Consider the following 16892-nt stretch of genomic DNA (forward strand, 5'->3'; position numbering starts at 1 on the left):
GGGACAGCATTCCAAAGGGGAGCTCTGTGGAGTAGGCCATCAATCAGATTTGAAACATAATTTAGTTGTAAGCATCAGTCTTCTGCCTTGCATGGAGCTTCAGAGAATGAGATTCTGGGAGCCAAAGGGAATGAAATTTTACTCCATTTTGTTATCTAATCCTGGGAAAGTGGCTCTTTTTCTATGACCCAGCTTAACTGTCTTGAAATAGGAGAATCACCCTGAATTCGAGGGAAGATTTTGTGAGTGAAAGGCTAACCCTAAGTGTTTAGAAAGGTGGAGATGGCATTTAAGATTCTGATAATAGTACCTGAAGCATCCTGAAACTAACTCCACCTGGGTCTCCACCCATAAGATAAAGCTCTCCCTACCCTGGTCTCGCTCACCCCTCCTACCTCCAACCCTGATCCGACCTGTTAGAGATCTGGGCACCCCCCCCCAGGGTAGATTTTATTGCGAACACAAAGACAGACCAGGGAGAAAAGGAAGAATAAAAAGTAGAAGGCTTCCAGGTTGATTTGTAGTCATGTGTGTTTACAGGATAAATGTGTTTATAGGATAAATCAGATAATACATGTGAAAATGCTTTGTCACATGTAACATGCTAACATGACAATGAAAGGGATTGCAGCTCCTCAAAAGAACAGGAACTATGTTCCACTCGTTGCGGGACCTCCAGTGCCCGGCCCAGTGTCCGGCATGTAAAACTTTTTAAAAACTTTTTATTTTTGGAAAATTCTAATTATACAAAGGTAGAAAGAATAGTTTAATGCACCTCCATGTACCCAGCTTCAAACTGTTATCAACTCATTACACAGACATTTAATTAATGTTTTTTGAAGGAAGAGATTTTGGCAGTTTCTTAGACATAATTTACCCCATCCTCCTTGTCTTTAGAAGATTGTGATCAACATGAACAATAAAATCAGAAAATCACATTTCCTATACTTCTCATTAGGTTAATCACATTTGAGAAAAACAGAGGTGAAATTCTTAGGGACACTTTTCATTCTGAGTTATTTAATAAAAGGATTATAAAATAAACATCTTGAATTTATAAAGAGCAGAACCTTAAAACTGACTGTTTGCTACTCATACCTGTGATTAATAGTTTGTGCAGTCTCAGAGTTTTAAAAAGAATTTCAGCATGGCAGGTGGGTCTTGGGAGGTGATTAGAAACCATGCTAGTCTCTAAGGCTGACTTGTAGGGTCATCAGCCCTCTGCTTTGGCTGTGATATGGATGGAATTGGGGCCAAGGTCTCCATGTTTCTTGGAGTTTGTATTTTATTTATCTTCGACCCTTGTCCTGAGGATTGGTTCTTTATCTCTAAGGACACAGATAATAGGCAGCCAAGTCTGATATGTTTGCTTGAACAGCCGTTTGGCAGTTTTCAACCCTGTTTTCTGGGAAGACCAGGGTGGTGAAAAGCCCACCCATGGTCTGGGCTGAGATGGGCATCTAGCTACGAGGCTGTGTTTGGGTGAGTCACTTCCCTTTGGGGTTTCCACATTTGGGTAAAATGAGGCTTTTTGGCATAGTGATATAGTGGAGAAAGTGTAGCCTTTAGAGTCAAACATGCCAGTAAAAAAGACCACGGTTTGAATTTCATCTCCATGTGTTTCTCATATTTCTCATCTGCAAAATGGGTTGTTTTAAGAAAAAATTTACTTTAAAGCTCCTAGTACAATGGCTGGCACACAGCCAAGTGCTCAATATATAGTAGCTACTCTTAGGATCAAAATGAGGAAGTTGCAAGCAGAAAAACAGGCAATGGAGATGGATAGGTAATCTGCTGAATAAGAAATACGACTGGCCAGGAAGCATGTAATCAGCCTCATTTGTAATTAGGGAAATGCAAGTTCAATAATGTGTACCACTGTTTTTGCTCATCAAATCAGCCAAAAGAAAAGAAATATATATATAATTATATTCACGTAATATCCGTTTTTGCTGAAAGTTTAAGCAAATAGGCATTTTCCTATATTGTTCATAAAGCCTTTTCCGAGGTAGGTTTGGCAATACCTATCAAACTGTAAATTCATTACTCTAACTCAGCAATTTTGTTTCTAAGAATCCGTTACACACGAATATACACGAGTACAGATATTTATTGCACTACTGTTTTTAATAGAGAAAACTGGAAACAACCTAATTTTTTTTTAGCAGAGACAGATTTCTATGGAATATTATGTGTAAATATTATGTATAAAAAGCATATTATAGAACACTACAGTATGATTACTGTATGTTAAGAAAAATAATTATGCGTGTGCATTTTGTAAATGTATGAAAAGAGGTCTAGGAAGATATACTTCGTAAGGTTTACTTTTGGGGAGGAGAGTAAGATTAGGGGGTGAAGAGAGAATTTTGCTTTCTCTTCTTTATTCTTCTAAAATTTTAAAATTTTCCCAATGATTATATATTATTTTTGTATTTGAGAAAACAATTTTAAAAAGGTGGTGGTGTGAATTAGACCATTTCTCAGCCCTTCTGTGTGTACTTGTCTAGATTCAACATCATAGTTGGGTAAAGCCAAGCTCTTCTTAGGTCTGGAAGGGTGGGAAGAGCTTGTATGCAAGAAGCAAAACTTCCTCTTCCTGGTTCAGGGCTTGGATTGTTGGACCAGTGACCCTTTCTGAAGATAGCAGGACTGCATGGGAGCGAGAGAGAGGTGTTTCAGTAGCCTTCCATCCTACCCAAGATGATCTGTTCAAAAAAAAAAAAAGGTTCTGGGCTTCTTTGGAAGAGTCAAAGCGATCTCAGAGTTGTACTCTCTCAGAATCCAAGACTCCTGGGCTGACACAGAACCTTCTGAGTTCATCTGTCTGCCTCTTTTCTTCCTTTCAGGTCAACATGTCAGATTTTATCAGACATGTCAGATCCCTAAAAATGAAATTTCTCTTTAGTCCCAGGGAACTTTCTTGGATTACAGGTTCCCACCAACTTCTCTGTGGTTTACACATTTAGCTCCTACCACTGTGTACAATATCTGGGTGAGAAAACAGACAACACCTCTTCTTTAAGATAGGGATAGACGCCGAAACAAGGGAAATCCTATTTACCTACTCATGGGTAATTTGCCCCAACTCTAAAAGGAGCTGACATGGAATTAAGAAAAGCATCATTCTAATAACCTTCAGAATGCCTTGATTTTTATTTTTTTATTTAATTAATTTTTTATTGAGGTAATATTGGTTTATAACATTATGTAAAGTTCAGGTATACATTCATTATATTTCAGTTTCTGTGTAGTCTACATCATGTTCACCACCCAAAGTCTAACTGCTATCTCTCAGGGTACACATGTGCTCTTTTACCCCTTTCACCCTCTCTCCTTCCCCCTCCTCTTCTGGTAAGCACCAATCTATTTTCTGTGTCTATGAGTTTGCTTGTTACTGTTGTTGGTGTTTTAATCTTCCACATATGAGTGAAATCATACAGTATTTGGCTTTCTCCATCTGACTTATTTTACTTAGCATAATGCCCTCAAGTTCTATCCATGTTGTTGCAAATGGCAAGAATTCATCTTTTTTATGGCTGAGTAGTATTCCATTGTGTGTATATACCACATCTTTATCCATTCATCCATTGGTGGGTACTTAGGTTGCTTCTGAGTCTTGGCTACTGTGAATAATGCTACAATGAACATAGGGATGCATATATCTTTTCCAATTAGTGTTTTCATGTTCTTTGGATAAACACCCAGAAGTGGAATAGCTGGATCATATGGTAGTTCTATTCTTAATTTTTTGAGGAATCTCCATACTGTTTTCCATAGTGACTACACCAATTTACATTCCCACCAGCAGTGTACGAGGGTTCTCTTTTCTCCAAATCCTCTCCAACACTTGTTATTTCTTGTCTTTTTAATAATAGCCATTCTCATGGGTGTGAGGTGATATCTTATTGTGGTTTTGATTTGCTTTTCCCTAGAAATTAGTGATGTTGACCATCTTTTCATGTGCCTGTTGGCCATTTGTATATCTTCTTTGGAAAAATGTCTGTTCAGATCCCCTGCCCATTTTAAATTTTTTATTTACTTATTTATTTATTGTTTTCCTCTGCCCATTTTTTAATTGGGTTGTTTGTTTTATTTTTGTTGAGTTGTATGAGTTCTTTATATATTTTGGATATTAACCCTTTATCAGATATATGATTTGCAAACATTTTCTCTCAGTTGTTAGGTTGTCTTTTAGTTTTGTTGATGGTTTCACTTGCTGTGCAGAAGCTTTTTAGTTTGATGTAGTCCCAGTTGTTTATTTCTTCTTTTGTTTCCCTTGCCTGAGGAGACGTGATATTCAAAAAGATACTGCTAAGACTGATGTCGAAGAGCATACTGCCTATGTCTTCCTCTAAGAGTTTTACGGTTTTAGGCCTTACGTTCAAATCTTTAATCGATTTTGTGTTAATTTTTGTGTGTGGTGTAAGATAATGGTCTACTTTCATTCTTTTGCATGTGGCTGTCCAGTTTTCCCAACACTATTTATTGAAGAGACTTTCCTTTCTCCATTGTATGTTCTTAGCTCCTTTGTTGAAAATTAGCTGTCCACAGATATGTAGGTTTATTTCTGGGCTCTTGATTCTGTTCCACTGATCTGTGTGTCTGATTTTGTGCCAGCACCATGCTGTTTTGATTACCATAGCTTTGTAGTATATTTTGAAATCAAGAACTTCCTGACTTTTAGGTAGTACACAGAGGGGGAATGGCACCAAAGCACTGGCAAAGGTCTGCATGGGGTGCAATGGTACTACATTTCATCACATTGCTCAATATTTTGACATTTAAAAAATTGTGAACAATATCTATATAAAAGAGAGTATACGATGTATATGTACAGTTTAAAGGATAAATTATGAAAAACAAACCACATGTACCCTCTACCCAGCTTGAGAAGTAGAATATTACAAAATCTCTAAAGGACTTGGTGGGGCTGCCAGCACTGTGGTCCAAACTAGGCATTGCAAACTGGTCCTTCTCAAGGGGAGGAGGGATCTCCTCGTGAAAGATGGGGTCTTCTCCTTGGGTACAATGTCATATACCGCTAGGCTGTGGGCCCACTGGGCTGTCGTTTTCTAATTCATCTGCCTAGAGAACGATCCTTTTTCTAGTTCCCATAGAGGCCACTTACAGGCTAGCACAGCCCTGTTCCTGGGGAGCCCCCCCCCCATATGCTCCATACCCTCCACTAGAAGCTATTTTGGATTAATTGTTCTCTTATTTTTCTTCAGCATTTTACCATATATGTATGTATCCCTAAATCATCTGCCTTTCTTTTTTCATCTTAAAAATGCCGTTTGCCATTGCATTCATTTTTTAATATTGTTATACCAAATTGCCACAAACTTAGTGGCTTAAAACAACACAAATTCATATGTGGGGGTAGGGGGTATATGGAAGTCTCAACCTTCTGCTCAACTTTGTTGTGAACTTAAAACTGCTCTAAAGTCTACTTAAAAAAAAGCCATTAAGTACTAGTATTAAGGGAAGCTGTGGGGGCCAGCCCAGCGGTGCAGCAGTTAAGTCTGCATGTTCCACTTCAGCGGCCGGGGGTTCGCTAGTTTGGATCCCGGGTGCGGACATGGCACTGCTTGTCAAGCCATGCTGTGTCAGGCATCCCACATATAAAGCAGAGGAAGGTGGGCACGGATGTTAGCTCAGGGCCAGTCTTCCTCAGCAAAAAGAGGAGGATTGGCAGCAGATGTTAGCTCAGGGCTGTAAAAAAAAAAGAGGGAGAGAGGAGGACTGCTATAGAGTAAAAGATATTTAAAATGGAAACATAAACGTAATATGTAGATCTTTTTAAAAAAAGGGAAGCTGGGAACTCTCTGTACAATCTTTACAACTTTTTTGTAAATCTAAAATTATTCCAAAATAAAGGATTGTTTTAGGGGCCAGCCTGTGGCCAAGTGGTTAAGTTTCCTTGCTCTGCTTCTGTGGCCCGGGGGTTTCACCACTTTGGATCCTGGTTGCAGACCTACACACTGCTCATCAGGCCATGCTGTGGTGGCAACCTGTGTGGAAGAACCAGGATGACTTACAATTAGGCTATACAACTATGTGCTGGGGCTTTGGGGAGAAAGGGGAAAAAAAGGCTGTTTTAAGAAAGAAAACACAACACATTTATTATCTTACAGTTCTGTAGGTCAGAAGTCTGACGTGGGTCTCACTGTGTTAAAATCAGGGCTCTAGGGGAAAATCTCGGGGCTTTTAGGGGAGGCTCTGTTCTCCTGCGTTTCTTAGCTTCCAGAGGCTGCCCACGTTCCTGGGCTCATGGCCCCCTTCCCTCTTCAGAGTCAGTCTCACATCTAATCACTGCAACCTCTCTCTTCTGCCTTCTCTTCCACTTATAAAGACCCTTGCGATTACATTGGGTCCCCCCAGACAATCCAGGATAATCTCTCCATCTCTGGGTCAGTTGATTAGCAACCTTAATTCTTCTCTGCCTGTAACCTAACATATTCACAGGTTCCAGGGAGTAGAATGGGAACATGTTTGGGACGTCATTATTCTGCTACCACAGCCGTCTTTGTGCACTCCTTTGCCACATGCTCATTCTGCCCACCATCTAAAAACCTACTGTTTCTTTTTTACAAATAGCTCACTCCATTTTGGTCAAGTCTGAGTTGTTTTCAGAGCAAATGAAAATAATTAATACCCTTATTTTGATATAGCGACAGTGTTTGGACACAAAGTGACTACTAAATGTATTTTCTGGACATTAAACTCTGGGCATCTATCAATATTTCCAAGTTCAGCTTCAGGGGGAAATAAGGTAATTCAGACATGACCACTTGTGCTCCCCATTATTTCTAATTTTTTAAATTGCCAGATGAACACACATAAAAAAAGGGCGGAAACTATAAATGTACAGTATAAAAAAGAATTGTAAAGCAAATGTCTTTGTAACCACCATCCCATTTAGGAAATAGGACATTGACAACACCTCTTCCCCAAAGCTCCCCTCGTGGTCCTTATCTATCACTTAACCTCCTCTCTCCTCTTAGACATAATAAACCACTATCCTGACTTTTACAGTAATCAGTCACTTGCTTTTTCTTTGTAATTTTACAACCAATGTGTGTACCTCCAAATAGTATAGTTGAGCTTTGTCTGATTTTGAACTTTACATAACAGCCATTCTTTACGTTTCTTTGGTATTTTATTTACCTTCTATATTATAAAACCCAACCATGCTATTATCTGTAGGTTTAGGTCTAGTTCATTCATTTTTTATTGCAGTATGTATTTCATTGTATGGTTCATTTTTCTGTGGCTGGAATTTTGTGTTGTTACCACTTTGGGGCTATTACAATCAATGCAGCTGTGAGCATCTTTGCACTTGTATTCTGGTACCTATGTACACAGGGTCCTCCAGGGTATATACTCAGGAGTGGAATTGCTTAGTCAGAGTTTTTATGTTTTCAACTTTAGGAAATAATGCTAAATTGTCTCCTGACTAGCAGTGAATGAGAGATTCTACTGCTCCACGTCCTTGCCAACACTTGGTATTGTCAGACTTATTAATTTCAGCCATTCTGGTGGTGTATTGTGGTGGATGTATTTCATTTTAGTTTGCTTTTCCCTGATTACTAATATGGTTGAATAGTATTCATACATTTATTGGCCATTTGGATTTCCTCTTATGTGTAGACCCTATAAAAAAGGTTTTTGCGTGCAATTTAATATTGGATTGTCTGGTTTTTAAAAATTTTTAATTCTAGGAGTTATTTATATACTATGGATAATAGTCTTCTTTGGGTTGAATGCTTTGTAATTAACTATTCCAGTTCTTTGGCTCTTTTTATGGTGTCAAATACAATGTAGATGAATTTATCAATCCTTTCCCTATGGTGAAAGAGTTTGTGTTTTAAGAATCATGAAGATGGGGGCCGGCCCAGTGGTGTAGCAGTTAAGTTCGCACATTCTCCTTTGGTGGCCTGGGGTTCACCAGTTTGGATCCTGGGTGCAGACATGGCACCACTTGGCAAGCCATGCTGTGGCAGGTGTCCCACATATAAAGTAGATGAAGATGCGCATGGATGTTAGCTCAGGGCCAGTCTTCCTCAGCAAAAAGAAGAGGATTAGCAGCAGGTGTTAGCTCAGGGCTAATCTTCCTCAAAAAAAAAAAAATCATGAAGACAATCTCCTATATTATCGTTTTTTTTAAAGCTTGTTTTAAAATATTTTTTACTGTGAAATATTCATATAGAAAAATGCCCAAAACAAAGATATACACAGCTCAATAATTTAATACTAAGCAAACCCCATGTAACCACCACTCAAATCAAGAAATAGAACTCTGAAAAAAACAAAAGAAATAGAAATCTGTTTAGCACCCAGACAACCCACTCTTGCCCCTCTTCCCCAAAGGAACCACTACCATAACTTCTATGTTAATCATTTATTGGTCTTTTTAAAAAAAAAACTTTTCCACCAAATATGTATCCCTAGACATGATGGTTTATTTTTGCTTTTTTTCAGAAACACTTATATTTAGTTTCAAATTTTAAAAAAAGGTAGGGAGCTAATTTTTACTTTTAAACTTTTTGAAGTATAAAATACATATGGAGAAATGTACGTATTATAAGAAGACAGCTGGATGAATTGTCTCTAGTGAATATACCCATGCAACCACCTCCTAGGTTAAGATATAGAATATTCCATCGTGATCTCTCTCAATCACTGACTTCTTCATTCCCCCAAAAGGCTTTCCTCCTTAACCAGAATCCTGACTTCTAAAACCAGTTTAGTTTTCCCTCCTTTTGAAATGTATTTATTTTTTTGTTGAGGAAGATTCACCCTGAGCTAACACCGTTCCAATCTTCTTCTATTTTGTATGTGGGTTGCCACCACAGCTTGGTCACTGACAAGTGGTGTAGGTCTGCGTCCAGGAATTGAACCTGGGCTGCTAAGTGGAGTACACTGAACTTAACCACTAGGCCATGGGGCCGGCCCCTGAAATTTACTTACAATGGAATCATACAGTATGTGTTTGTGTCTGGTTTCTTTTACTTAAATTATTTTTGTGTGATTCATCATGTCGTTGCTTGTAGCTGTGGTTAGTTCCTTTTCATTGTTGTATAGTATCATATGGTATGAATGCTAGAACTTATTTATCATTCATTGTTCTGTCATTGATACCTACTCGAGTTTCTGTTTTTTGCCATTATGAAAAATGCAGATATGTACATTTTGTATGTGTCTTTTAATGCCTATGTGCACACATTTCTGTTGGGTATGACTCACACTGATGAAATTTAGGGTATGTGTATATTAAACTCTCTTGTATATATATATATACTTTTAATGTTTTAAAGAAGTTTAACCTTTTTGTGTTCTTATGTTTTAAGTATGTCTGCAGTAAACAGCATTTAGCTGCATTAAAAAAAAAAATTCATGGGCCAGCCCGGTGGCGCAGCGGTTAAATGCGCACGTTCTGCTTCTTGGCGGCCTGGGGTTCGCCAGTTTGGATCCTGGGTGTGGAAATGGCACCACTTGGCATGCCATGCTGTCGTAGGTGTCCCACATATAAAGTAGAGGAAGATGGGCACGGGTGTTACCTCAGGGCCAGCCTTCCTCGGCAAAAAGAGGAGGACTGGTGGTAGTTAGCTCAGGGTTAATCTTCCTCAAAAAAAAAATTCAGTTTGACATTTGTTTTCCTTTTAATAGAAGAGTTAATATATTTAACATTGATTGTAATTACTCATATATTTGGATTTATTTCTGCTAATTTTTTACTATTTCTCCTGCTTTTAAAATTTCTTAGCCATTTTTTTATTACTCCCCAAAGCCCCAGTACACAGTTGTATATCCTAGTTGTACGTCTTTCTAATTCTTCTACGTGGGACACTGCCTGAGCATAGCTTGATGAGTGGTGTGCATGTCTGTACCCAGTATCCAAACTGGTGAAGCCAGGGCCGCTGAAGCAGAGTGCACTAACCTAACCACTATGCCACCAGGCTGGTCCCTAGCCATTGTTTTGATTAAGTTCCTCCCATTCCATTTTATCCCCTCTAATATACTAGAAGTTAAACATACTGTTTTATTTATTTTAGTGATTACATAGAAATTTTGACATGCATATTTAATTCAACAAATTATAAACTTACTATATTTAGCCTCCTCCTAAACAAGATGAAGCCTTATAATACTTTAACTCCATTTACCCTCTCCCAATATATGTAAAATTATTCAGTCATAGTAGAATTTAGACATTGTTGCTATTATTTTGGACACCCAGTGTTTGTTTAGATTTATAGCACGTTTACAATTTTCTTTGGCCACCATTACTTCTTGCATTTGGATCTTCCTTCTGGGATGACTTTTCTTTTTCCAAATGTACATCCTTTGGCATTTCCTTTAACAAACATCTATTCGTAGTAAATTCTCTTCTTTTAAAATCTGAAGTTTATCTGATTTTTTCAAATCTTATATTATCCGAAACTGTTTCTATTTTGCTCTCATCCTTAAAATGTAGTTTCACTGGATAAAGAATTTGGTGTTGATGACAATTTTCTCTTAATGTTTTGAAGACATATTCCAATGTCTTCTGGCTTCCGTTGTTGCTGTTGAAAGGTCAGTTGTCAGCTGAATTGTCATTTCTTTGAATATTAATCTGTTTCTTCTTGCTGCCTAATTTTGAGATCCTCTCTTTCTCTGATGTTCTGAAATTTCACTATGAGGTGACTAAATGTGGATAGCATTTTATTTTTTCAGCATGGCAATTTTTGGTCTTCCAGAATTTAGGATAGTTATGATCAATTCTGGAAAGTATTCAGCCATTATTTCTTTGAATATTGCTTTTCCTCCATTCTCCCTATTATTTCCTTCTTGAATTCTAATTAGATATTTGTTGAATTGTCTTATCCTATCTTCCATGCATCTCGACCTCTCATATTTTCCATTTCTTTGTCTCTCTCTGTGCAAATTCTTCAGATGATCTTTCAGTTAACTAATTCTCCCTTCAACTGTGAAATCTGATGGCTAACCTATCCTTTGGGTTTCTAATTTCAACTATTGTATTCTTTATTTTTGTAGGTTTATTTAGCTCTTTTTCAAATTGCTTGGTCACTTTTGATGGTCTTTTATTTCCTCGTTCGCTTTATTTCCACTAATTCCTTCAAAAATATTGAACATACTAAAGGAAAAACTGTTTCTCTACTCACAACACTTCTGATACCAAATGTGCGGGCTTTCTGCACCAAACAATTCTCTGTGGACACTAACTGGGTGTCTTACAATTTAATTCAGCTCTGGCTCTAACTACCTGGAGTTAGTGCAGACCCCATAAGTTAAAGGCTCAGTCCCACAAGACTGCTCCCCACTTCAAATACCAATCGCAAGTAGTGGGTCCCCAGGTTACCCACACTTCTGTCTGACTTGGCTACAAATCAGAGGTTCCTATGACTCTCTCTTCAGGTTTGATCATTTGCTATAATGGCTCACAGAATCCAGGTAAACACTTTACTTTCTCTTACTGGTTTATTAAAAAGGATATTATAAAGGATACAAATGAATAGCCAGAAGAAGAGGCACATAGAGTGAGGCCTGAACATTCTAACAGGTCCTAAGCTCAAGAGCATCTGTCCCTGAGGATTTTGGAGAGTACCACTGTCCCAGCTCACAGAAGCATTCACCAACCCAGAAGTTCATCAAGTCTTGTCCAAGACTTTTTATAGAGCCTAATCTCCAGCTCCCTTCCCCAGAGATCAAGGGTGAGGCTGAAAGTTCCAACCTTCTAATCACTTGGTTGAGGCTATCTAGGGGCCCCACTCTAAATCACTTTATTAACATGAGCTAAGGCTTAATGGAAAGGGGTATGTTATGAATAAGAAAAGACATTCCTCTTGCCCTTATCACTCAAGAAATTACAAGGGTTTTAAGAGCTCTGTGCCAGGAACTGCAGACAAAGACCAAATATATATTTCTTATTATATCAGAATATCACACATATACAGTCATGCATCATTTAATAACAAGGATATGTTCTGAGAATTGTATCGTTAGGCGATTTTGTCATTGTGCAAACATCATAGAGTGTACTTACACAAACCTAGATGGTATAGCCTACTATGCGCCAAGGCTATATGGTACTAATCTCTTTTTTTTTAAAGGTATGCTTTTTTTGGTGAGGAAGATTGGCTCTGAGCTAACATATGTTGCCAATCTTCCTTTTTTTTTTCTCTGCAAAGCACCAGTACATAGTTGTATATCCTAGTTGTAAGTCATTCTAGTTCTTCTATGTGGGATGCTGCCACAGCATGGCTTGATGAGTGGTGTGTAGGTCTGTACCTAGGATCCAAACTGGTGAACCCTGGGCTGCCAAAGCAGACAGCACGAACTTAATCACTCAGCCAGGGGTCAGGCCCCTATATGGTACTAATCTTATGGGACCACCATTGTATGTATGGTTCCTCATTGGCTGTAACACTGTTATGTAGCACATGATGGTATTCTGTATCTGATGACTAGAATACTTGCAGTCATTGTAGTTATTATTCTGAAGTTCATTATTTCCTTGTGTTTTTAGTCATATTTTATTACAAGGTCATATATTTTGGAAACTTACCTGTAGAATTTCCAGAGAAGATTTACTTATGCCTATACCAGGTGCCTGGGTCACTAAAGTATCACCTGTAAAATTTTCAACTCAGGGTTTTCTGGGTCACACAGGTACTGTGAAATTCTGTCCTGTCCCCCCCGCCCCTCCCCCGATCTGCCTACAAACTTGTTTAGGAATTCTCAGAGGAGAGTTTTTTCTCTTTTTTTCTGCTCCATCCACAGTTAAGTGGAGATAGTTGGGTATCCTTACCCTTTCCCTCTGTAGGTCCGGTTTTTTTCTTGTTCTCCCACTGAGGATGTAGCCCTTCTAGGATCTTAGTTTTGGGGAGGTTGCCAATGTAATATATGGGCAAGATGCCCAGGGCCCAGAGAATAGGGATGCCTTATTCAACCGAGATGCAGTCACACAGGTTGCCCACCCAGATAAAGTGACACTTAAGACACTTAAACTGAACTTAGGCTTACTGAACAAGTGGGTTTCTGCCATGCCATGGGCATGTTTACAGTGTCTTCATCTCAAGGTGGGAATTACATCTAGTGTATTCACTGCTGTGTCTCCAGCACTTAGCACAGTACCTGGCATATACTAGGTGCTCAGTAAATATTTCTAAGTGTGCGGCAGAATAAGAAGTATCAAAGTATTCCAGGTGGGGGGAAACAATACATATAAAGCAAACAAGAAGAAAAAAATAGCAAAACCTTATTAAAAAACAAATTTGGTTAAACTAAGGGCCATTTCTCTTTTCAACAAGTGTGTTTACAGTACTTGTTTTTGGTAAGACAATTATTTAGGATACAGACAGTGCCATACTTTAACAGGGATAAGACAATACATACATAATAACTATAAGACTTCTTCCCTGTGTATACAGATTGGCTTCTCTCTCACTATGTCACTATGAAAGCTGAAAATTAGGGTATGAGCCTTTATGCTTCAGAGCTTCTCTGCTGATGAGCTTGAGGATTGAGAAAACACTAAATGCTTCTGCAAATCGTTATACTCTTGCCTTTAGTGGAAAAGGGCAATCAGGTGTAAATGTTTGGCAAAAATATGGTTTTAGCTAGTTTGCAATCTGCAAATATTTGGGCTGTCAGTTTGCCACAGAAGATGTGGTCCTAATGAAAGGCATTTGAGAAGAAGCCTGGTTGGTCAAATGGTAGGAAGGCCCAAAAGTGTAAGGCCTCTAAGGAAGAGGTAGCGTATACAGAATGGTGAGACCCTCCTACCTGGAGTTCTGGCTAAAGGGGCAGCAGGAGGCCCATGGTTTTGTGAAGATCATAATCTCACTGAATCTCTGAGCACATTTTTCTTTCCCTTATGTGGATATAGGGATAGGGAAGAGGAGAAAGGGATATCTATTCTTTTTTTCTAAAAAAACCCACAAAAGTTCTGATTGTGGAAAAAATATCTAGTTGACCATAGGAATTTAATTAAGAGGGCAAAACAACTTAGTCTTATAGCTGATGATCTCATTGGCTTATATTATTGTCATACACTGAATTCCAAGTTATCAGGCCAAAAATGTGGAGTTGGCAAAGATGAGAGTTACTGTTAATTGTTCCAGCTCCTCAAACTGGATGGCACTAGTGGTTGTGTGAGTGAATATAGAAGCTGAAATCAACATTATGTTAACTTTGGTTCTATTCCAAAATATTCTATTCCAGAGATATGTAAGATGAAGATTTTTCAGGGCGGAGATCATGATTATATCGCTTAACACAGTGCCTGGCCCATACTAGTTGCTCAAGAAATATGTGTTGAATAAATAAATGGCACAAAGGTTACTTAGGGTTGCTAAGATCAGAACAGTATTTGCCATTATTTTGGATGGCGTGGGATTTGTACACCCTGGAACAGTTTCTTCTCTTTGCAGCTCGTAATATTTTTTTCATTTATGAAGAACATGCATTCTTGTACACTGGTACAATGGTTCTGGGGAAGTGGCACAGATAGATCCCATTGCATTCCTGAGAAGAGCCAGCAATACCACTCTCTAATGGTGAGTTGCTTCTTTATCATAAGATTTTAATTTTGTTGGGTTTTCAGTTCTTTCTTTTTTCCCAGTAGAGATGAGTACTTCAGAAAAGAGAAAGTTAATTAGCTGAGTTTGATTGAACTTGACAGCATTTTACTGCTCTGCAGGAGTCAGAGTAGCTACAACTTCATCTCCTTGTGCAGGAGTTTTTCCCACATGCACAACTGCATGTTTTCCCAACCTTATCTATACTTATGTCTTAGTCTATAAGCGGGCAGTGTAAACATGCTTCTAATTAGGGAGGGGGTGTGCTTGTATTTATCGTATTTCAGAAGGTTCAGAAGATCTTAAAAACAGCACCATGAGTTTGGGGGTTCTTGGTTTTCATTTAAAAATAAATGGGGAAGTATTTAGCAACTTCTGCCAAGACAAGTTTCCACATGCGGCCTCATCCCTAGCAACAAAAACCCAGATATAGCGGCCAAACATTTCCAGAAATTTCTTTAGGCCTGTGAAAGCTGTAGGAGAGAGGAGTGAAACAAATTGTAGTATACAGCTTATAAAACACTTTTATGCATACCAGTTTACTATTATTTTTCTTACGTTACCAATGGAGACTCTAAGGTGCATTTAGGTTAAGTACCTTGACCAGAGTCACACGTCTACTAAGTGACAGGGCTAGAACTCAAATACAAGTTTTCTTATTGCAAGTGCAACATTCATTAAGTATCGAATGTTTGTCCTTTTTACTTTTTAAGTGTTAGAATTGGTGGGGATGGGATATGTCTTTTTGGCTCTTGCTGGCTACTGTGGCTCCAGTTTCTTATGAACATTGTATTAAAAAAAGATAATAGCAGCCTTGACTGAACAAAAGTTAATCTATTTTCTAGTAATCAAATAGCCTTGGTCAGAGATGAGATCAGTAAGGGTGAGGAGGACACCTGAATAACGAAAGTTTCCTTATTGGTAGCATAAGAGGTAGGCTCAACATCCTGTACATCTGGAAGAGCTGAATTTAATCAAACTAATCTATGTTCTTGGTGGTGGGGGAGAAGTCTATTTGCATTCTCTATGAATAATAAGGGTATCAGTTGTAAAGTGACTACAGAAACAGCTACTCCCTGACCTCAAGTCACATCCCGCTGACACTGGTGACACTGGGGAGGCAGACATGCTGATGTCCTCCCTTGCATCTAGGACATGGTCTGGGGTTGCAGTGAATATATATTCCTTTTACAGTGAATTGACTCATGACCTTACTTCTGAGAGGTATAAAGCCTCTGCTCAGATAAGTTGGGTAAAAGTTTGTATCCCTGGGCTATAAAAGTCATCTTGCAAAGAAATAACTACAAAATCTCACCTCAAGGAATAATTTCCTGGCCTCACCTCCAGAAGAAGTCTTAGAAATACATCAATCACTTCTCATCCTGACCAAACAGCTATTTGAAATGCTGATTTTGACATTAATTATATATTAAAATGTGACCTCTACATCTACAGGTAAAGCATTTTAGGAAAAAGTGATGTAATTTTGAGGTATTCTCCTAGTGACTGCCAAGAGTAGAAACTGTTTGTCACAAGATGTCAAACTGGAAGTTACATTTTCAGTCAGATAACTCTTTGTGCGGGGAGGGCTGTCCTGTGCATTGTAGGATGTTCAGTAGCATCCTTGACCTCCACTCGCTGGATGCCAGCAGCACCTCCCCAGTTTGACAACCAAAAATGTCTCCAGATATGGCATAAAAATTACCCCAGAGGCTGGCCCTGTGGCTGAGTGGTTAAGTCGCACGCTCCACTTCGGTGTCCAGGGGTTCACTTGTTTGGATCCTGGGTGTGGACCTACGCACCGCTCATCAAGCCATGCTGTGGCGGTGACCCACACAGCAGAGCTAGAATGACCTACAACTAGGATATACAACTATGTACTGGGACTTTGGGGAGAAAAAAACAACAACAGATTTTGGTAATTCTAACTGCTAAGATATTAAAAAAAAAAATCCCTGGTTGAAAAATACGATATTAACTGAAGCATCAAGATATTATAAAAAAACCCAACTACTCCCCCTACCCCCTCCAAAAAAACTCACAGAAGTGAGTTCTGAAATGAACTTCCCCTAGAAATGAGATAATTTAGACAAAATCAGGTGGATAACTAAACGCTCACAAGTTACAAAAGGTCAAGTGAGAATCATTGAGGAGTGTTTCTTGGAGGGGTTGCTGGTATGCCGTGCTTCTTACCAGAGTTGCCTGCCTGCCTCCTGCCTCACGCTGAGAGGGCCCTTCAATGGGACTACTCAGAGTACTTGAGATGTATCTCTTGCACTTAGAGGGGCACAGTGGACCTGTGTCTGA

General features: G+C 38.8%; 1 protein-coding gene across 19 annotated transcripts in view; it reads left to right on the forward strand.

Moving 5' to 3' along the window:
• The first annotated feature begins 1332 nt into the window (after window positions 1-1332).
• FAM13B (family with sequence similarity 13 member B) overlaps window positions 1333-16892 on the forward strand; it is a 115438-nt gene continuing 99878 nt past the window's right edge. For 4 of the 19 annotated variants that reach the window (XM_023617636.2, XM_070234227.1, XM_070234237.1 and 1 more), the window contains exon 1: window positions 14320-14564. The gene's annotated coding sequence lies outside the window, so the exon portion shown is untranslated. Of the gene's footprint in view, window positions 1483-14319; window positions 14565-16892 lie in introns of those variants that run through there. The other 15 variants (XM_070234229.1, XM_070234235.1, XM_070234250.1 and 12 more) reach the window with 8 other exon arrangements.

This window comes from Equus caballus, chromosome 14 (genome assembly GCF_041296265.1).
Source record: "Equus caballus isolate H_3958 breed thoroughbred chromosome 14, TB-T2T, whole genome shotgun sequence".
Lineage (NCBI taxonomy): Eukaryota > Metazoa > Chordata > Mammalia > Perissodactyla > Equidae > Equus > Equus caballus.